This window comes from Bos indicus x Bos taurus, chromosome 9 (genome assembly GCF_003369695.1).
Source record: "Bos indicus x Bos taurus breed Angus x Brahman F1 hybrid chromosome 9, Bos_hybrid_MaternalHap_v2.0, whole genome shotgun sequence".
Lineage (NCBI taxonomy): Eukaryota > Metazoa > Chordata > Mammalia > Artiodactyla > Bovidae > Bos > Bos indicus x Bos taurus.
Window position 1 is genome coordinate 42,126,868 of NC_040084.1, and position 23,070 is coordinate 42,149,937.

Genomic DNA, 23,070 nt, shown 5'->3' on the forward strand with positions numbered 1-23,070 from the left:
GCAAAGAGTTGGACACAACTGAGCAACTAACACTATCATAGATACTAATACTCACACCAAATTAGGAGGGTTATAGCCTGGACTGGGGAGAAAGGAATAGGAGAGAATGGGATTAGAGGAGAAAGGAATAGGAGGGAATGGGATTAGAGGAAAAATGAAGGAGAATTTTAAAAATTACTTTTATAAAGATGACTTTAAACAACACAACAGACTGTTAATTGTTAAGATCTGGTTTGTGAATACACGGGTGTTTGGTACATTATTATGTATTTTCTTTATATCTAAAAAAGAATAAATGGTCAGTTCCAGACAATCAAAAAACCTAGGGCTGAGATGCTATCTTCCAGCTCTCTGGATATCAGAAATACACCTTTTGTTTTCAACTTCAGTTCCACAAGGTTCATGGAAACTTTCTTAGGATATTTTTTTAAAGTTATTGTTTCATTTATTCTCTATAGAGTTGTTTACAAGAGAACGAGCTCATTTAAATTTTAAATTCAAAGTCACCAGATTTTAGGAATGATGACTATAAACAGGAGGAATTAAAAATGGAAGGGGCATTGATTTATTTTTGAAAATTATTTCATGCTATGTTGAAAACTCAGATTCCAAGCACATGCCAAAGAGGTATAATGAGACAAATGTAGTTATCCTACAATTCAGAAAAACTCCTGTCCCATGAGAAAGAAGCACTGGCCTCACTTACAGTTTTGGTCCTTTCTTCTTCTGACCTTAAGATAAACCAACTAAAAATGTTTATTTCACAAGGATATATTAAACTGATACACGATAAAGTAGCAACTTAAATGATAGGATGGGTCATTTTCATTACATTTGCTACCTACTCACTCACTGTTCCTCATGCATTCTGGTGATATACTATAACTAATCATATATATTTATATCATTTGGGTCTATAAAAAAGATTATTTGTGATAATTTAATAATCATGCAACTTCAAATGTTAGGTTTTAATTTTGAGGATCATTTCTACATTTTACTCCTTTTCTTTGGATTAGCCAGCTATTTTATGAGGGCCATCTTGTGTTCCTCTTGTAGAAAATCCAGTATATCAGTGTTTCTTTCAATTCATAATGAATGGTACAATTAAGATTTAATTAGAAGCACACTAGTATGGGAATTGAAAGCTACTCTGAACCTGTAAATGAAACGTTACACTTTTAAATTGCTCACATGTTGCAACCCAGCCTCTCTAAAAAGCTGCCATATGTAAACTTAATTTGAGATGGAGATTTTTAAAATAACATGATTGCTTGTTACACTGAACCTCTTCCTTGTCATGTGCTCACCAAAAAAGCTCATTTTATCTAAAGAAAGACTCACAGATGCTTCAAGGAAGAAAAGGGGAATTTTCACTACATTTGTTTTAAAAAGAATATCCTGTACAAGCATTTAAGGTTGAGAAGACCTTACACTCAATAATGTATGGCCTACCTACTTCTCCTTGCTTTTCATAGCTTTACAAAGAAGCACATTTGGGAAGTGATTTGTCCATCACATATGAATCAATTTTCAATAAATATGTAGCTGTATATTTATTTTTTGTAGCTTTATATTTAAAACAATGCTTTAAAAAAAAAAAAACTGTTTCCTGTTAGAATTTGTCTTCAATACTGCTTCTAATCCCATCAACTTCTTTTCAAACTTAGATGTATCATTTCTAAGACTGAAGTAGAGGGTATATTTAAAGATGATGTTGCAATTATGGGTTTTCTAATCTGAATTAAGATTAATTACTATTCTGAAGGGTAGACTGGAACAGCAACTTAGTGTAGAAGTTTGAATCTTGGTGAGGTGAGAGAGCTGAATTCAAAGCTGCTGAAAGTGACCTACTGACATGTCTTGGCTTTAAGAAGAGGAATAGCTTTGTTCCAAAGTAAATTTTAGGCAATTATACTAGGGCCAGACATCCTGGAGTGTGAAGTCAAGTGGGCCTTAGAAAGCATCACTACGAACAAAGCTAGTGGAGATGATGGAATTCCAGTTGAGCTATTTCAAATCCTGGAAGATGATGCTGTGAAAGTGATGCACTCAATATGCCAGCAAATTTGGAAAACTCAGCAGTGGCCACAGGACTGGAAAAGATCAGTTTTCATTCCAATCCCAAAGAAAGGCAATACCAAAGAATGCTCAAACCACTGCACAATTGCACTTATCTCACACGCTAGTAATGTTCAAAATTCTCCAAGCCAGGCTTCGGCAATACGTGAACTGTGAACTTCCAGATGTTCAAGCTGCTTTTAGAAAAGGCAAAGGAACCAGAGTCAAATTGCCAACATCCGCTGGATCATGGAAAAAGCAAGAAAGTTCCAGAAAAACATCTATTTCTGCTTTCTTGACTATGCCAAAGCCTTTGACTGTGTGGATCACAATAAACTGTGGAAAATTCTGAAAGAGATGGGAGTACCTCCCTCTTGAGAAATTTGTATGCAGGTCAGGAAGCAACAGTTAGAACTGGACATGGAACAACAGACTGGCTCCAAATAGGAAAAGGAGTAAGTCAAGGCTGTATATTATCACCCTGCTTATTTAACTTCTATGCAGAGTACATCATGAGAACTGCTGGGCTGGAAGAAGCACAACCTGGAATCAAGATTGCAGGGAGAAATATCAATAACCTCAGATATGCAGATGACACCACCCTTATGGCAGAAAGTGAAGAGGAACTGAAAAGCCTCTTGATGAAAGTGAAAGAGGACAGTGAAAAAGTTGGCTTAAAGCTCAACATTCAGAAAACTAAGATCATGGCATCTGGTCCCATCAACTTCATGGGAAATAGATGGAGAAACAGTGGAAACAGTGTCAGACTTTATTTTGGGGGCTCCAAAATCACTGCAGATGGTGATTGCAGCTATGAAATTAAAAGATGCTTACTCCTTGGAAGGAAAGTTATGACCAACCTAGACAGCATATTCAAAAGTAGAGATATTACTTTGCCAACAAGGTCCATCTAGTCAAGGCTATGGTTTTTCCAGTGGTCATGTATGGATGTGAGAGTTGGACTGTGAAGAAGGCTGAGTGCCGAAGAATTGATGCTTTTGAACTGTGGTGTTGAAGAAGACTGTTGAGAGTCCCTTGGACTGCAAGGAGATCCAACCAGTCCATTCTAAAGGAGATCAGTCCTGGATGTTCTTTGGAAGGACTGATGCTAAAGCTGAAACTCCAATACTTTGGCCACCTCATGCGAAGAGTTGACTCATAGGAAAAGACTCTGATGCTGGGAGGAATTAGGGGCAGGAGGAGAAGGGGATGACAGAAGATGAGATGGCCGGATGGCATCACTGACTCGATGGACGTGAGTTTGAATAAACTCCGGGAGTTGGTGACAGACAGGGAGGCCTGGCGTGCTGTGATTCATGGGGTCACAAAGAGTCGGACGCAACTGAGTGACTGAACTGAACTCAACTGAATGTACAACTGCCTAGGGCTTAAAAGATTTCTGAAAACTTGGACTATAAATAGAGAGTTAATATCTTAGCAATTCTTCTTGTCCATTTTGTCCTTACATATGGATCCAGAAGGCCTAATCATGGATAAAGCAGAGAAATAACCAAGTGCTTACTATCATTATGGAGATGAGGACTTGCTGAAAATCCTCAACATCAAGGTCTTGTCATTCACAGGATGACCTAAAATCCATGTTGTAAAGGCAGATCATTTCTGGAAAAAATTTATTACCCACAGGTCTCTGTCATTAAGGCATTATATTCACCTAATCAATATATTTTCTAATAATGGGGTAGATGATATTTTAATATATTTTAAGAGGAAAGTAAAAGGATTTCCAAGAGATCATTATTTTAGAGAGCTGGCTAATTATCTCATGTTTATAGATCTCCAGGAAAAATGACTTTAGTAATCTTGAGCTTTAAATTTCTCTTTCAACAGTCTTTAGAATATAAATAGAATGTTGTTGTTTAGTCACTCAGTTGTGTCCAACTCTTTTGCAACCTCTTGGACTGCAGCTTGCCAGGTTCCTCTGTCCATGGGATTTGCAGGCAAGAATACTGGAGAGGGCTGCCATTTCCTTCTCCAGGGGATTTTCCCAACTCAGGGATGGAACTGGAGCCTCCTGCTTTGACAGGCAAATGCTTTACCACTGAGCCACCAGGGAAGCCCCCTATAAACAGAATGTGTGTATGTGTGTTAGTCACTCAGTAGTGTCTGACTCTTTGTGACCCCAAGGACTGCAGCCCACCAGGCTCCTCTGTCCATGAAACTCTCCAGGTAAGAATCCTGGAGTGGGTTGCCATTTCCTTCTCCAGGGGGTCGTCCTGAACCAGGGATTGAACCCAGGCAGATGCTTTACTGTTTGAGCTACTAGGGAAGCCCGTATAAACAGAATAATAGCAGCCATATAAACATGTATTAAAATCACATCTCGCCAATTATCATAGTGCCTGAAGTGACCATAATGGACAAGCAGTGACTCAGTTGTTTTTATCCTATAAATAGGTGGGTTCCAGCCTGAAATCCCTGGACATCTAGGAGCCCATAAGGGAAGAACTGAAGATCCACAAGCTTTTTGCAGTTCATAAAGTTGAAAGGAAATCATATACTTACCTGACTCAAATTTCTGGGACTTCCCTGATAGTCCATGGGAAGTGGACCCAGAATTTATTTAACCAGTCACTATATGTGTATATATCAATATGGATGTCAGTATCTGTGCATTAAACCAGAGCTTCAGATCAGCACTGTAAAACAGACTTGCTGCCCTGACTTGATATAATTCCATTATAAAACAGAGAAATTCGATTTTTTTTTCTACCCCACTGGGTCTTCATTGTGTTGTGCAGGCTTCTGTAGTTGTGGCATTCCGGCTCAGTAGTTGTGGTGCGTGGGCTTAGTTGCCCCTGGCATGTAGACTATTAGTTCCCCTGCCAGCGATCAAACTCACGTCCCCTGCACTGGAAAATGGATTCTTTACCACTGGACCCTCAGTGACTTCCTTTCAACTATATGAAATACTGCAAAAAGCTTATGGACCTTCAATTCTTCCCTTATGGACTCCTAGATGTCCAGGGATCTTACACTGGAACCCACTGGTTCACGGGATACAAACAGTTGAGTCACTGCTTGTACATTATGGTCATTTCAGGCTCTATGACAATTGAGTTGAACCCCTGAAAAGCTGACCTGGATAATTAACATACATTTGAATTTGAATATGGCTCAAGATCCAGGAACAAATTTGCTACAGTTAATTAAATCTCTTTGTATAAGAATTGTTCAAATAATGAGCTATATATTTTTAAAAACATACTTATGATAAATATTAAAGTGATCCCCAAAAGCCCAGTTGCCTCAAAATTCATTTTACCTAACCTATCTTAATTCTATCCACTTCCTTTTCCACAACATGGACTCCAGTAGGCTACTGTTTAAGATCAGTTTTCTATGAGGGAGGGCCTTGCAGTAGATACCTGTTAAGTCTGTCATCCAGCCTCCCTTCTCTGCAGACTTTTAGGGAAGTTGCTCTCATCTACATGGTAACAGGATAGCCTCCAGGCAGCCATGGGTATGAATTATGGCCCCCAATTTTTGTCCTGGCTGTAAGTTTGGGCTGAACAGATTCATCCTTAGAAAACTTGAAACTGGGTGTAAAAGATCTGGTCTTTGTCTAGGTTGAAATCTTTAATGTATGAGATATAAAAACTGGAGTTTGTTCAGCCATTTTTTCTACCATGAACACTGGGGTAAAGAGACACAAAGTAGAACAAAGAGAGTGTCTGGTGCACAGTTTCAGTCCCATCCTGAGACATGGCCTTGGTTTCATCCTTATATTTTCTACTTTTTGCTTAAGTTGATTGTGTTGGTTTTTGTTTGTTGAAATCAAGAGATCCAACAGACAGGCTATCTTGATGGAAGCCTACTGGCAAGTCCCACGTCACATTATTGCCTCTATCATATCAGCCAGTAGTTATTCTCAAATGCACAGAGAATCTCTGTCTCTGAAGACCTAGGAATACAATCTAGGTATCCAGGAAAGTCAAAATGAGATCTTAGTTCACATGTGACAAGTCCAAGATTGATTGATTGATTGACTGATTGATTTGCTGTAAAACCAAGTAATTGTTTTAAATAATTGTTATACTCTTTAAAATGTTACTAGACTAACAAAAGGGAACAGATAGGCCACTATCTCCTTTATGGTACTCAGAAAAAATGGGACAGTTTTTCTTGGTGGATAATTTCTTTCTCTAATTTTTGGGAGGAAAAAAAATGACCTAGTCCCTAGTTTTATTACTCAAATACAGAAAGCATAGCTCCCTGTTCTTCAAACAAAGTTGAGGTGGACGCAGCTGGAAATAACTGAATAATTAAAATATCAATCAGAACAGGGGAGATTAAAGGACTTCACTTCAATAGAGCAATTGGGCAGAATTAGAATTGGAAGGAAAATAAAACAGTTTACAAAAGAGGGAAAGCAAACCATTTAACATTGGCCAGGTCTTCAAGTAAGGGATAATAACAAGTGGTACTAGCTTCAAATGAGGCCATAGGTAAACTGAACAACATCCACTTCTCTGAGACACACATATTCATAATTTTACCTTGTTTGTAACATTTGCTTCCTCCTGCTTCTATTGTCACGTACATGGTGAATATGACTTAACTTACAAAGAATATTTAAATTTTTATATTTAAAAAGACATATTGTTTAGAAATACATCTTATTGATTTCTCTAGCAATCTACTTATCCCAGGAAACTTAATGGATAGTAAACAATAAATAATAAAATATACTTTGAAACTGTTAAGAGATACATAAAATCTATAGTATATGGTTATTAATAAGAATTGAATAATTAACAAGATTTTTTAAATAGTACAATCATCTTTCTATTTATAATTAAGGTATCTATATTAGTTGCTGCTGCTGCTGCTGCTAAGTCGCTTCAGTCACGTATGACTCTGTGCGACCCCATAGATGGCAGCCCACCAGGCTCCCCCATCCCTGGGATTCTCCAGGCAAGAACATTGGAGTGTGCTGCCATTTCCCTCTCCAATGCATGAAAGTGAAAAGTGAAAGTGAAGTCGCTCAGTCGTGTCCGACCCTTAGCGACCCCATGGACTGCAGCCTTCCAGGCTCCTCTGTCCATGGGATTTTCCAGGCAAGAGTACTGGAGTAGGGTGCCATTGCCTTCTCCATCTATATGAGTTAGGATTCTCCAAAGGAATGGAACCAATAGGAGATACAATATAGATATGTAGATACAGATATACATGGGGAGGGAGGGGTATTTATTATGAGGAATTACCTCACATGATTTTGGAGGCTGAGAGTTTCTAAGATCTGCAGTGGGAAAGCAGGAGATCTAGAACTGATATATAGGTATAGTCTGAGTCTGAAGGCCTAAGAACCAGGAGAGCCAATGGTATAAGTTTCAGTTTAAAAGCTGACAGACTCAAGACCCAAAAAGTGCTAATGTTTCAGTTCAAGTCCAAAGACAGGGAAAAAAGTCAATGTCTTGGCTCAAAGCAGTCAGGTAGGATGAGTTCCCTCTTACTCAACCTTTTTATTCTATTTAGGTCTCTGCTTGATTGGATAAGGTTACTCACATTAGGCAGAGCAATCTGCTTTACTCAGGGTACTCATTCAAATGTTGGCTTACCTCAATACATCCTCACAGACCACCCTGAATAATTTGACTAAATGCTGAACACCCAATGGCCCAGTTAAGCTGACACATAAAATTAACCATCACAAATCCACCCCTTGTAAATTTGGCACCCATGTGCCTCTCCTTAAAACAAGTTTAATATCTAAATAAAGACAATAATGTCATAATTCTACCTATGATGATACAACTATCCTGTATATGGACAGAAACATACTAACCACATCTGCAGAAGAGAAGGTAATATCCTGGAATGGTGTTTATTCTGTTCTTTGATTTCACATAACTTAAACTGTATGATGTAAAATTAATAATACTTAAATTCTATGATATAAAACCAAATATTTTATATGATAAAGGAATAAGAGAGGGAAGAAAACAAAGATATTTAAGATACATAAACACATACTTGTAACAAAATAAGGAAGAATACTCATGACAATTACATCCTCATTTCTATAACTAGCTTTTTGATCATAGCTGGTATTTATAACTGCCTACTTCCACTGCCAATTCTGTATTCCTTTTGTCTTCAGCAAGCACTTCAGCTGATTATGGTTCTTTACCTGGTGGAGTGACCCAAATCTTTATTCCTGAAGGGCCTGGGGTATTAGTAGTCCTGAATGGATTGGGTTGTTTTAGTTTTCCACTGGCCTTAATCACAGGGTATGGTGATACTAAGGGACCTCCTGTATTTCAGACATACTCTTCCTTACCTTCATGTGAAGCAATAGTGCAGTTTTCCCCTGGTAGTCAGGATCAATCACCCCAGTCAACACAGAAATTTCCTTCTGTGCTTACTGATTAAGATGCATGCGGAGCCTAATTTGGCCAGGCAGCAGCCTTAACTTCCAGTTAAATGGAATTATTGTGCTGTCGCCTGTTGTGTCGCCTGGTGGAAACATTCCACCTTTTGGAACTAACACCTCTAGGCTAGCAAAGCACAGAGTTTCGTGGACAGGAAGGAAAAATTTTGCTAGTAAGTCACTACTGCACAGGTTTAGTTGCCCTGTAGCATGTGGAATCTTCCGAGACAAAGGATCTACCTGTGTCTTTTGCATTTGCAGGCAGACTGTTTACCACTGAACCCCAGGGAAGTCCCCCCATCACCCTTTTTTAAAGACACATAAAGACATAGAGAACAGGAGGGAAGAAAACAAAGTAAGAATCCTGGAAGCTGGAAAGCAGATGGACTAATGACAACTGACAGCAGAACCAGGAAAACTGAATCCTAAGCCTGCAGTAGGGGAGAAAAAGCAAGAATATTACATTTTAGAACTCTCAAACAACCCAAGAAATGGGGGACCTCAGGTACCTCTGAAAATGTAGGTGGAGGAGCTAAAAAGATGATTACCTGAAAGTTTGTTTACAATGCTGCTGTTGTTCAGTTGCTAAGTTGTGTCCAACTGTTTGTGACCCCATGCACTATATGTAGTACACCAGGCTCCTCTGTCCTTCACTATCTCCCGAAGTTTGCTCAAATTCATGTCCACTGAGTCAGTGATGCTATCTAATTATCTCATCCTCTGCTGCCCCTTTCTCTTTTTGCCTTCCATCTTTCCTAGGATCAGGTGTTTTCCAATGAGTCAGCTCTTTGCATCAGGTGGCCAAAGGACTGGAGCTTCACTTCGGCATCAGTCTTTCCAATGAATATTCAGGGTTGATTTCCTTTAGGATTGACTGGTTTGATCTTCCTGCTATCCAAGGGACTCTCAAGAGTCTTCTCCAGTACAGAATTTGAAAGCATCAATTCTTTGGTGCTCAGTCTTCGTTATTGTAACACTCACCTCTGGACAAGACTACTGGAAAAACCACAGCTTTGACTATTTGGACCTTTGTCAGCAAAGTGATGTCTCTGCTTTTTAATACGCTGTCTAGATTTGTTATGGTTTTCCTTCCAAGGAGTGAGTCTTTTTTTTAAATTTCATGGCTGCAGTCACTGGTCCACAGTGATCTTGGAGCCTAGGAAAATAAAATCTGTCATTGTTTCCACTTTTCCCTCATCTATTTTCTATGAAGTGATGGGACCAGATGCCATGAACTTAGTTTTTTGACCTTTGAGTTTCAAGCCAGCTTTTTCACTCTCCTCTTTCACCTTTATCAAGAGGCTCTTTAATTCCTCTTCACTTTCCACCATTAGAGTGGTACCATTTGCATATCTGAGGTTGTTGATATTTCTCCTGGCAATCTTGATTCCAGCTTGGGATTCATCCAGCCTAGCATTTCACATGATGTACTCTGCATAGAAGTTAAATAAGCAGGATGACAACATACAGCCTTGATGTACTGCTTTCCCAATTTTGAACCAATCTATTGTTCCATACCCGGTTTTAACTGTTGCTTCTTGACCTGCATATAAGTTTGTCAGGAGACAGGTAAGGTGGTCTGGTATTTCCATCTCTTCAGGAATTTTCCAGTTTGTTGTTATCCACACAGTCAAAGGTTTTAGCATTGTCAGTGAAGCAGAAATAGATGTTTTTCTGGAACTCCCTTGCTTTCTTCATGATCCAAAATAGGTTGGCAATTTGATCTCTGGTTCCTCTGCCTCTTTAAAATCCAGCTTGAATGTCTGGAAGTTTTTGGTTCACATACTGCTAAAGCTTAGCTTGAAGGATTTTGAGCATAACCCTGCTAGCACGTGAAATGAGTGCAAATGTATGGTAGTCTGAACATTCTTTGGCATTGCCTTTTTTGGGAATGAAATAAAAATTAACTGTTTCCAGTCCTATGGCCATAGCTGAGTTTTCCAAATTTGCTGACATATTGAGTGCAGCACTTTAACGGGATCATCTTTTAGAATTTTAAATAGCTCAGCTGGAATTCCATCACCTCTACTAGCTTTGTTTATAGTAATGCTTCCTAAGGCCCACTTGACCTCACACTTCAGTTGTCTGGCTCTAGCTGAGTGACCACACCATCGTGACTATCCCAGTCATTATGACCTTTTTTGTATAGTTCTGTATATTCTTGCCACCTCTTCTTAATCTCCTCTGCTTCTGTTAGGTCCTTACTTATGAACCTTTTTTGTGCACCTCCTTGCATGAAATGTTCCCTTGATATCTCCAGTTTTCTTGAAGAGATCTCTAGTCTTTCCCGTTATATTGTTTTCCTCTATTTCTTTGAACTGTTCAAAGAAGGGCTTCTCTTCTTGCTATTTTCTGGAACTTTGCATTCAGTTGGGATACCTTTCCTTTCTCCCTTGCCTTTCTCTTCTCTTCTTTCCACCCTCCCTACAACTCTGTCTCACCCTGATTTCAGCAGAATACCCCTGAAGTTCTGATCTCTGGAAAAAGTGAAACAGAGGAAGGCACAAGAAGCACAAGCATATTTGAGGGAAGGAGAATTTTGCTAAAAATAGGGTAATTAAATAAAGGTTTACTAACAGAATGCAAAGGCTGACAATCTTTTTCCACTGTTGGAATCTCAGAATACTGGCAGCCAGATAGTATATTGGCAGAGTCTTTTTGAATAGTATGATCTGCCCAAGATAAAAGATCTAAAATATTTATGTTTTCGGTTCTTTGTTTTGGGTGACCATTTGCACATTACGTTTAGTAGCATTCCTGGTCTCTACACACTAGAGACCAGCAGCATTTCTACCACTGTTGTGCAACTAAAAATGTCTCTAGACATTGCCAATTTCCCCAGTAGAGGAAGATAAACTGCCACTGGAGCTGTGATGACTGAGTGGTTAAGATGTTAGACTCAAAATCCAATGGGGTATCCCCATGCAGGTTCAAATCCTGCTCACAGCATCTCTGTTCATATAGTGATAGCCACAGTTACACAGCTCTATCCATGAACTTTCATTTAGCTTTGTAGTGCCTTTCTCTTACATATAAGCAGAGAGAGCCAGAGTTCACCAGAAATCCAAAGAAAAATGAAGAAACTAGCAGCTTGGAGGAAATAGGCTACGAGAAAGAAGAAAACTTTAAAAAGCGCATATAGCATCTACAAAAAAAGAACTACTGGAAATTAAAAATGTAGTAGCATAAATTAACGGAGAAGGCAATGGCACCCCACTCCAGTACTCTTGCCTGGAAAACCCCATGGATGGAGGAGCCTGGTAGGCTGCAGTCCATGGGATTGCTGAGGGTCGGACAAGACTGAGCGACTTCACTTTCACTTTTCACATTCATGCATTGGAGAAGGAAATGGCAACCCACTCTAGTGTTCTTGCCTGGAGAATCCCAGGGACGGGGGAGCCTTGTGGGCTGCCGTCTATGGGGTCACACAGAGTCGGACATGATTGAAGTGACTTAGCAGCAGCAGCATAAATTAAAAACTTAGTAGAAGCACTGGAAAACAAAGTTAATGAAATCTCTGGAAATAGGGTAAAAAGACACAGAAATTAAAAAATAGGAGAGGACATAGAAGATAAGAAAATGTAAGTAAAAGCCTAAGGGGACTATATTAGGAAGCAGCTTAAGTTGCTACAACAAAGAGACTCCAAAATTTAGTGGCTTAAATAGCAGTTTATTTCTCTGTAGCCTAGGGTAGGTAGATGTCTCTGCTTTATGAATCAGCTGGCTCTGTCATACTAAACATGTTGCATCCATATCCATCCTTATATCCAGGCCTGCTGTTTCAGTTAACATTCTCTAACCAGCAGGAAGGAGGTCAATGAAAGTCACAAATTAAATATATAACTCGTAATGTACATGTATCACTTTTGTTCACATCTAGTTATGAGATAGGCTGGGGGAATGTAGTTCTGCCTCTGCAGTCAGGAGAGAGTTATTAAGAGGAAGAAGAGAATGGATATTGAAGGAAGTTGAGCAATTTCCATGATAAGGTCTAACATCCAAACAAAAGGACATCCAAAGAGACAGAACCAAAGAAAATAGCAGGGAGGAAATCAGCAAAAAAATATGTATTAAAGTGACCAGGTTTTGCTGGGATAACAAACAATCCTTAAATCTTAGTAGCTTATAAAAAAGGTTTATTTCTTGTTTAAGTTGCATGTCCATCACAAGTCAGTCAGCTAGGGTTTCTGTTCCATGCTTTCTTACTTAGATCAACAGAATTTTCCATCATTTAGGAAAGTGTTAGTCATTGTGATGGCAGGTGGGTGGGGCCCCTGGTAAATCATATACTCATCTCTAAAGCTTCCACTTGTCATTCTTGCTCTCACTTTAATGGCTAAATTCAGTCAAATAGCTAACCTAACTTCAGGTCAGGGCAAACTTCAAGGGCACAGCAAAGTTCAATCTTATGTGCACAGGGAAAAAACTGAAAATATTTAGTGAAGGATATTAATGACTACCACAGTTCACGTAAATAACTGGTTGACTCTCCTTGCAGGCAAAACACACTCATTCCCCCCACAAGGGAAACAACTCAAGAGGCCCATCTTGTCATTGTATAAAGCTCAAAGTCTAGACTCTTTGTTTGAGTCTAGACTCATTTCTTTGGGTGATAATGTGGTAGTCTCTAAAGGAGGTTTAAATGTGGCTCTTCTGTGTCCAGGGATGTATGAACTAAAAAGCTAACTTATCTTCCTTCATCTACCAATACATGGTGGTGGAATAGGACAAGTATAAATTTAGAAAGAGGAAGGATGGAGAAACATAGCAGACAGTAGGCCACTGCAAAAAATGTAATAAAATAGTAGTTTCCAAACTATTTTTTCCTCTAGTAGAACATTTTTTAAAAATGTTATGTGGAATTCAGATGTATAAAGTAGATCAAAGTAAAATGCTCTGCTTGGAGATTGGAATGCTGCCTGACCTTCACTTATCCTCAACGTAGGGCTACTCTTGAGGAAGCATCATGAAACCTTTGAGGTCATGAAACATAGTGGAAATGAAGTCATCAAAGGATAGCCAGGATTTTTTAGGGCAAAGAGGAAGAAAAAATATCAAGGGAAAGGGAGATTATGCACAATAGACTGCAACTTCCAGATAACCCAGTGGAATGATCTGGGAAGGTGCAACTGGGAAAAGGTGCAACCAATGGGAAACTGGGTCAGGTGAGGGGATGTATAAGGTGGTATGTTCTCTCCTTTCATCATACTGGTTTAAGCAATGCTCCAGCATAAACTCAACCTTTATGCTACTCTATGCTTTCACCTGAACAGCTGACCATTGCTGAAGAGAACATATAATTAAGCCAACTGTTCAGACCTTAAAATTGTGTCCACACATCTCAAATTGGCATTCAATATTGCCTGGTAATTTTGTCACACTTACTTAATATGTTCACTTTCTCACTATCTAAAGCAATTATTTCACCTTCTTTTTAAGCCTTGAGCTTTTGATACTCCACCGTCTCCAAACAAAATCATCTTTCAATAAATATTTATTGAACATCTATTAACTGTCAAGCATTCTTCTAAGTACTAGAGAGAGAGTAGTGGAACAACAAAAATCCTGTGGATCAAGGAGCCCACCCAAGTGCTCTATGATGACTTAGTGGGGAGGGATGGGGGTGGGAGGGAGGCTCAAGAGGGAGGGAATATATATATATATACACACACACACATGCACACACATACATACATGCATACATATTTATGGCTTTCCAGGTGGCTCAGTGGGAAGAATCTACCTGCAGTGCAGGAGACTCAGGAGATGCAGGCTCAACTCCTGGGTCAGGAAGATCCCCTGGAGGAAGGCATGGCAATGCACTTCAGTATTCTTGCCTGGATAATCCCATGGACAGAGGAGCTTTGCAGGCTACGCTCATAGGTACAGCTGTACTACAGCTCAGCACATGGCTGATTTGCACTGTTGTACAGCAGAAACCAACCCAATTTTGTAAAGTAATTATTCTCCAATTAAAAAAATTGCAATGAAAGGAGATAGGAAATAAACAAATATATAGGATTTTTGTATAGTATTAAGTGCTATGGAAAAGAATAAAGCCAGTTGGGGAAAGAGCATGCTATTGGGAGTGGCAGATCATGTAGATTTTTCTGGGACACAGTAACGACTTTGCCTTTAACACTGAATGAAATGTGTAGCCACTGGTGGGATCAAAGTATAAAGGATGACATAACCCAACATAAACTTTCAAAGGATCACTTTGCCTGTTATGGTGAGAGGAGACCATAAGGAAGAAAGAGTGTTAGCAGGGAGACTGGTTATTTGAATATCTTCTTGGTTTATATCTTTAGTTCCTCGCCCCCGGCACTTCCCCCCATTCCACATGTTTTGAAGGAAAGAACTGTCAAAATACAATTTTCAAAAACAGAAAAACATCTCTCATGCAAATATAGAATAATGTGTCAAACCTTTATTAGCTCATTAATGTTTCTTAAAATGAATAAAGCCAATAATAAAAAGAAGGAATATTAGAATTATGTTGCCAGGTTAGATGCACAACATGCTAATGTCCCTCGGAGTAATCATATCATAATCTTTGGGATTATCTTTTCTAGCAGAGAGAAATCTACACATTAATGTGTAACTTAAGTGTCTGAGCTTTAATTAAATAGTAAAGAGTCAAAGATAGGTTCATTCTCCTAGACTTGAAAATTAAGTAATCCTTGCTTGGGCCTGTTGAACAGTGCCCCAGCATACTGACTATTTTGCTTTACTTCCAAATTTTGGGTAAATTTTCTTTAAAAATTTCCATGAAAACAATTTTTTGAAACGTCTCAGATAGTTTTGATTCACATTTTTAACTTACTAGAGGAAACTGGGATGGTGCTAAAGTCAATTTCTCTTCTTCTCTGGGTTTCTTGCCTTTTTTATTTGGTCTCTGTCCTTCGCCATTGCACTAATGTAGGTGAAAGATGCAAAGGGCCTATATTTAGGGCATAGCATTGCTTCAGTCTTTAGGTTTACACTCAGAACCAAGACCTTTTCTTGATATTATTCTGATATTCAAGTGCTACTATGTATATAATCTATGAAAATAATCTTCTTCAACAATCATTAATTAATCAGTGTCTCAATCTCTGATTGACTTATTTTATTCCCAGGGACTCAACTACCACAATGATTCCCAATTCTAAATCTCTAAACCTGGCCACTCTACTATACACCAGATCTGTTATTTAAAATGCTCCCCGGGTATTTCTAAGGGCTTCCCCAAAGGCTCAGTAGTAGGTAAAGAATCCACCTGCAATGCAGGAGACACAGGAGATACAGGTTCAATCCCTGGGTCAGGAAGATCTCCTGGAGAAGGAAATGACAACCCAGTCAAGTATTCTTGCCTGAAAATCCCATGGACTGAGGAGCCTGGCAGGCTACAGTCCAAAGGGTTACAAAGAGTCAGACACAACTAAGTCGCTAAGCACACACGCACACTGGGTATCTCTATCAGAGGCATCCTGAGCTGGCAATTCCAGTTGATTTCATTGTTTCTATTCCAGTCCAAATGTATTCCACTTGTCCAATATTTCTATTCCATTCCTGTCCACAGTACCACCATTTGCCCAATTAACTAAATTTGTAACCTGAGAGTCATCACTGTTTCACATGCCATATCTATCTACATAACCATCAATTCTTGTTCTTCTCTATCATAACTATCTCTTTAATCTAACCCCTCTTCTTTTCCACTTCCACCTCAACCTCCTTTAGGTCTTTACTGTAGTTACTTTATGCTTTAGACTTGGTACTGCAAAAAAAAAAAAAAAAATCCACTTCTGTGAGTGTTCTTTTCATAAAATGCCTATATGATTGTCTTGATTAAATCTTTTAAAGGTTCCCCATTGCCTACAAGGATAAAACTTGAGCTTTTTAGCAAGTAGGCAGATTGCTTTTAGCACTATCCTCATAATCTTCATCAGTAACCCTAATAAACATGAGTTCTAAATAAAAATAGTGTGCTTGCCATGCAAATACAACTTTAAGACAAATTCTCCAATTTTTCCTTCTGTCTAGATGGCTGCCACTCGCTCCTCCAACAGAGACATTCTAGAGCTGCCACTGGGTGAATTCCTACTCATTCTATAAAGCCCCACTCAAAAACTGCCTCCTCTTTGAAAAGGTTTCTGACTCTTCTCCAGATCCCTAGGCACAGTTAGTTCAGTACTTAATGCTCCTAAAACATCTCCACATTACCTCCTTTAATATTTAACTTTACTATACACAATTTGGTTTTATGTTCTATTTTTTGAGAGCACAGTAGTGTTCTAGTGATCTTTGTTTATTCTAGCACCTACCACAATAAACTACTTTTTTTGTTTTGCTTTATTGTCTGTGTCACATATTCTAAGATATGTGAGATAAAAGCAAAATTAATTTAATTCTTAAACTTGCAGGAAGGAATTTCATTTGCATTTATTTATTTATTTTTAAGACAAAGATTCTGTATTTAAATCAGCAAACTCAAGATTCTTCAAGCCCCAGCCCATGGAGAGCAGCGTTCCCTCCCAGGCCCCCTCATCCTCACCCCTTAGCCACAGAAAGGAATGGAAAATGAGAAGCCTGGGGGCCTCTGCCAGGGCAGGCTGCCTCCAAAGGGTGGTGAGTGCAGTCCATCTGGGGCTGGGGTAGTGGCTGCCACAGGCCCCTCCCTATAAATTAATTCCCTGCAGCCACAGCTGTGGGCAAGGCATACTTGGAGGAGAAGGCCATCAGGCAGCATCCTTGATTTCCAGCTAAGGAATGGATTAGGGCATAGGGCTCAGAGGGAAGAGGCCAGAGAAAAGAGAAGAGGTATGGTGTGGAGAGGGGGTGAGACCCCCCCCCCCAATTTTGGTCCCAGGGAAAAAGAGGCCAGTTGGTCCAGTTTTGTGGGTTTGGAGAAGGGAATGTATTAGTCAGCACAAAGGGGAGGCCACCATCGGGCACCCCTGGAGGAGACAAACCAGGCCCCCACCCTGGCAGAAGGGAGTGTGAGAGCTCCCAGGGGCTCTCAGGAAATGTCAGTGCTAAAAAACAAACTAACATATATATTAACCATTCATGGAAGGCAGGGGCAGGGCTGCAGAGCAGATCAGAGGATCTGGCATGGCATCACATAGTCAGTCAAGCCTGCCTGAGAAGCCCCGTGGTTGGTCCCCATCTGTAAGCCAATCAAATTCTTGCCCTCCTGCAGTTGGTTGTCCGGGAAGTACCGAGGGTTCTCCTTGGATTTCTTGGTAAACCAGTTAGGATCCCCAGAGAAGAGCCCATCGTCCCATGCTACCACTAGCCTGCCCAGATTCATCAGTGTCCGCTGCACACAGGCCATATTCTTTCCTTCCCAGAGGTCCACAGTCTGGGAGATGTCATTGGTGTTGATGCCGTAGCGCTCGGCTGCTTGCAGGAACTGGGAGATCTGCCCCATCTGCTTGAAGGCTGTGGTGGAGGCCTGGATCTTCTTCACTGGGGCCTGCCCCTCGGGGTACAGTCCATTAATGAGCTCACACAGCACCGTGCCATCCTTGAGCCAGTTCTGGAAGTTCGTGCACCCAGGCTGAGGCCGGCTCACATGCTTGCGGCACTGGGTGGTGATCCACTGGATCAGGATTTGCTCCAGGTCTGCATCGTATTGTTTATCAATCTTCTGCTGTACCTCCTGGCTCAGGCCATACGCAGGTCCCCTGTTGGCCATTCTGAAGGGTGGCAGCAGTGGTTGGAGGGGAGGTTCACGTGGGTTGGAGAGTTGCGCACTGGAGGCGGGGGCTGCAGCTCGAGTCTGAATTTATTTTCTTTTTAATATTTATTTTTGGCTGTGCTGGATCTTAGTTGTGGTGCACTGGCTCTTTGTTGTGGCATGTGAGCTTCTCTCTAGTTGTAGCACTTGGGCTCAGTAGTTGTGGGACGTGGACTTACTTACCCTGTGGCATTTGAGATCTTAGTTCCTCGACCAGGGGTTGAACCCACATCCCCTGCATTGGAAAGTGGATTTTTGACCACTGGATCACCAGGTAAGTCCCTTGGGTTTATTTCAAATCTATGGTTATTAATCTTTTGGATCACAGACCCCTATTCAAAAAAAACTATGATGAAAGTTGTAACATTCTACTCGGAAAGATATACACACATGGTAGGATTCACAAATGCCCTGAACCCACTGATACCCGACAAATTAAGAAACTATCTTTTCATTTTTATTAATTTTTTGAGTAAGAATATTTACATGGAACAAAAATTTTAAAGTAATAAACTTTACAATGAATAGCCTGTTCTAGCCTCTTCCCAAAATATTCAATTCAATTCCTATTCTATCAAAGTGACCACATTTTATGTATTCTTCTGGAGACAGTCTCTGTATATGAATACAGGAGCATTAAAAATTCTTTTTTCTGACATTTTTTTTCCATTTATATTGGCAATTATTCCACATTGGGTACCTAAGGTTTCAAATGCACAGAATTTTATTGCATTGCTGTACCCTAATTTTTTTACAATGTATTTTTAGATTTTGAAACAATTTCAAGCTTACAAAAATGTTGGAAGCACAGTACAAATCATTTCTTTCCAGAACCAACTGAAAGTAAGTTGCTGAATCAAAATGACATTGAGATATCACCTCACACCAGTCAGAATGGCTATCATAAAAAAAATCTACAAATGACAAATACTGGAGAGGGTGTAGAGAAAAGAGAATTCTCCTACACTGTTGGTGGGAATTTAAATTGGCACAGCCATTATGAAAAACAGTCTGGAAGTTCCTTATAAAAACTGAAAACAGAGCTACTATATGATCCAGCAATCTCACTCCTGGGCATATATCTGGAAAAGATGAAAAACTCTAATTTGAAAAGGTATACTCATCCCAGTGTTCACAGCAGCACTAATTACAATAGTGACTACTTACAACAGCCAAAGACATGGAAGCAACCTAAGTGTCCATTGACAGATGAATGGCTAAAGAAGATGTATACAATGGAATTCTACTCAGCCATAAAAAGAATGAAATATTGCCATCTGCAGCAATATGGATAGACCTAGAGAACATCATACTATGTGAAGTAAGTCAGAGAGAAGAAGACAAATATTATATGATATCACTTATATGTGAAATCTAAAAAATAATACAAATGAATGTATATACAAAGCATAAACAGATTCACAGGCATAGAAAACAAACTTATGGTTACCAATGCATAGAAAACAAACTTATGGTTACCAATGGGGAAAGGGAGGGGGGAGAGGGATAAATTAGAAGTATGGGATTAACAGATACACACTACTTTATATAAAATAGGTAAGCAACAAGGATTTACTATATAACACAGGAACAATATTTAATAGTTTATAATAACCTATAATGGAAAATAATCTGAAAATATAAATATATGACTGAATCACTTTGTTGTATATTTGAAACTAACACAGTATTTAAAATCAGCTATAACCTCAAAAAAAAAGTAAGTTGCTGACTTGATGTTCTATCACCCCTGAATGCTTTTCTGTGTATTTTATACAAACAAAAACATTTTCTTGCATAATCACAACTATCAAAATCAGGAAATTAACATTGTACATTACTACCATCTAATTTTCAGATCGCATTCAAATTTCACTAGTTGTCCAGACAATGTCTTTTATGTCAGGTGCAATTCCTCAATCTTTTCTTGACTCATAACACTAGAGATTACAGGCTAGATATTTTGCAGAATGGACCTTAACTTGATTCATATGGTATTTTCTCACGATTAGAATAAGTTTATGCATCTTTGGTAGGAGTATAATAGAACTGGTGCTATGTTCTGCTAACTGCATTCTATCAGGTGGCATTACAGTTTCTATTTGTTCCATTATGATGATGTTCATGTTGATCATTTGATTAATGTGGAAACTGACAGACTTCTCCACTGTAAAGTTACTCATATTTTCCCATTTATAATTAATATGTGTTAAGCAGGTGATTTTGAAAATATGTAAATACTTTAATCCCCATGAAACATTCACCTTATTCATTTATTTAAATATATCACTATAGGCTCATGGTTTCCTGTTTTATTCAATGGTTTACGACCCATTAACCATCATTATTTTGATCCTCAAATTGTCCCAGATATGGCCAGTGGGAAGCCTAAACTGGTTTCCATGTGTTCTTTTTTAAAAAAGTATTTATTTATTTGGTTGTGTTGGGTATTAGTTGTGGCACGTGGGGTTTTTGCTTTCGTACATGGATTCTCTCTAGTTGTAGCATGCAGGCTTGGTTGCCCTATGGCATGTGGGATCTTAGTTCCCTGACCAGGGATGGAACCCATGTCTCCTATATTGTAAGTCAGATCCTTAGCCACTGGACCACGAGGGGAGTCCTCTGTGTGTTCTTGACATGTTCCCATCATTCTTCCAGCACTTCCTTACTTTCTAGTACAAAAAGATGATCCAGGCTAAACTTATGCTCTTCCTGCCCCAGTGGTAGAATCAGCTATTTCTGTAAGAATTCTTGATTCCTTTTTGTAGAGAATGACATTTAGAAGCCACAATCTATTTCTATATCTCTATGAATTGCAACCACTGATATTGCTAATTCTATTCCAACACTGGAGAAGGAAATGGCAACCCATTCTAGTATTCTTGCTCGGAGAATCCCATGGGCCGTGGAGCCTCATGTGGAGTCCATGGGGTTGCAAAGAGTCAGACACGACTAAGCTACTGACCCATTCCAACAGTACAGAGTTCATTCTCCCTTCCTATTTGTTTTCTCCCTTTTCCTGTTTGTAACTCCCTTCTTGGACAATAAGAAACCAGACTCCCATTATCCTTAATATATTTACCTATTTGATCAATCCTTCTGAGGGTAAGCAAAATCCCAGTCACTGCTGTACCTTCCCTTACATGGAAGCCTTTCTTACCCAACTCAGGATCCAATACCCTGCATCAGGATTCCCCCACCCTCACCATGTCTTCCTCTTCTTACCTGTGCTCCAATATCCCTCTCTGGATTTCTGACATCCCCACCAGACAAACCATTGATGTCTACTTTACTCTACTTGATCTAATGGCTTTAGGATGACATTGTTCCAGGAATGGAAGTTTGAGATTGAATGGTTTGTCCAGGATTTTCCAGGGGTTTGCGTTGAATGCAGGTTTGTGCTGCATTCCCAGGAACCCCCTCAGCGCTAAGGAAGCCTGGACATTAGCCACCCCAGGAAAATAAGCTGTCCTAATGTTCTCAAAGGTCATCATATAACTTTTAGGTCTTTCTATATATTAGAATTACCACTCAAGAGCTCTTTAGGAATCCTTGTGAATAAATTATTAAACCTCCATGGAAAGAAATATAGCACAATCAACAACATTGTAAATGCACATACTCTCTGGCCCAGCAAGTCTACTGCTAGAAATTTATCTTAAATGTATATCAACCTTGTATAGATATGATTACCTGCAATATTGTTTTTATTAGTAAAAGGATAAATTAAAGGGGCATTAAAAAAATTATAGACCCTTTCCCATTAGGAACACAGAACAATAATCAGATTGGCTAAAAAGTTTAACAACTCTCAGAAACAGAAAATAACACCATAAAATGAAGGAGCTCCGCAATTCTCAAGGCAAAAACAAAAGCAGGATGACACAAAACAGCCAGGAAATAATTTTTCTACCACATTTATTAGATACTTGTCAGAAAACCGTTTCCTAGGTCATTAGCTAAATTCTTTACGCAGCCCAGTAGTGGTATCCGGACACTTTTCAGAGTGTCCCCAAAGATTGCCTCGGGCTTGCCAGAAACTGGAGAGGAACTTGAGCGGTTTGGTCAGGATTTTCCAACTTTTTGTACTGGATACAGGTTTGTGCTGCACCCCAGGGACCCCTTCAGTCGCAAGGAAACATGGACAGTAGCCATCCCAGGACCAGGCTACATAGTGAGAAAACGTAGACGGGCGCTGTCCAACATGGCACCGCTCGCCAGACAGGGCTATTCACATTCAAATTCAGTACGGTTAAAAATTCAGTTCCCGGGTCGCGGTCGCTACAGTACGAGTGCTCAACAGTCACAAGCAGGCTAGTGGCTACCGTATTAGCGCAGATGTAGAATCTTTCCATCACCTCGGGAAGTCTATCGGACAGAGCTGACACAGTTTAGAGTTAAAAACAAGAACAAGTTTGTAAGCCACTAGGCTCCACAATCAAAAACAACCAAGAGACGTTATTACTCTTTCCAAATATCTTGAGGGGAAAAATTATACTAAGAAACACCCAATTAAAAGAAACCTGCAAAGGCACCTGCCAGCAGGCTCCGTCAGCAACTCACTCGTTAATTCCCACGGCGGAGGCCGTCCGTCTTTCTGTGGTACATAATTCCTCAGACTTGTAGAACTCAGCAAACTCCCAAGACGGTGGGCAACTGAGGGCAAGACTCCTAAAATTTAACTGTTCAAAGCGGCCGACGCCTGTATTCACAGCGCGGGCGAGCCTCGGCTCGGTGTTCCACAGCTGGACGCCGCCCGGGTCTCGCGCGACCCTCAGTCAGGCGCTTGTCACCGGCTGGGAGCGCGACGCCGCCCGTGTGTGCGCGCTCCCGCACGCGCGCCAGCCTGCGGCGCGAGCGGCTCTCGGCGGCCAATGGGGCGGGGAGCCGC

At 39.9% G+C, this 23,070-nt stretch overlaps 1 long non-coding RNA gene, 1 other non-coding gene and 1 pseudogene across 3 annotated transcripts; 1 reads left to right on the forward strand and 2 right to left on the reverse strand.

Moving 5' to 3' along the window:
* Positions 1 to 11,319: 11,319 nt before the first annotated feature.
* TRNAL-CAA lies at positions 11,320 to 11,401 on the forward strand. The gene has a single exon. It is a non-coding gene; the product is annotated as a tRNA-Leu (tRNA).
* A 5,883-nt stretch (positions 11,402 to 17,284) lies between these two features.
* LOC113898283 lies at positions 17,285 to 18,217 on the reverse strand (annotated as a pseudogene). The gene has a single exon (XR_003512599.1). The product of XR_003512599.1 is annotated as a transgelin-2 pseudogene (transcript).
* A 3,863-nt stretch (positions 18,218 to 22,080) lies between these two features.
* LOC113898285 lies at positions 22,081 to 23,032 on the reverse strand. Its single transcript, XR_003512601.1, has 2 exons — positions 22,743 to 23,032; positions 22,081 to 22,560 (listed from the first exon to the last, which is right to left on the reverse strand). It is a non-coding gene; the product is annotated as an uncharacterized LOC113898285 (long non-coding RNA).
* Positions 23,033 to 23,070: the final 38 nt, after the last annotated feature.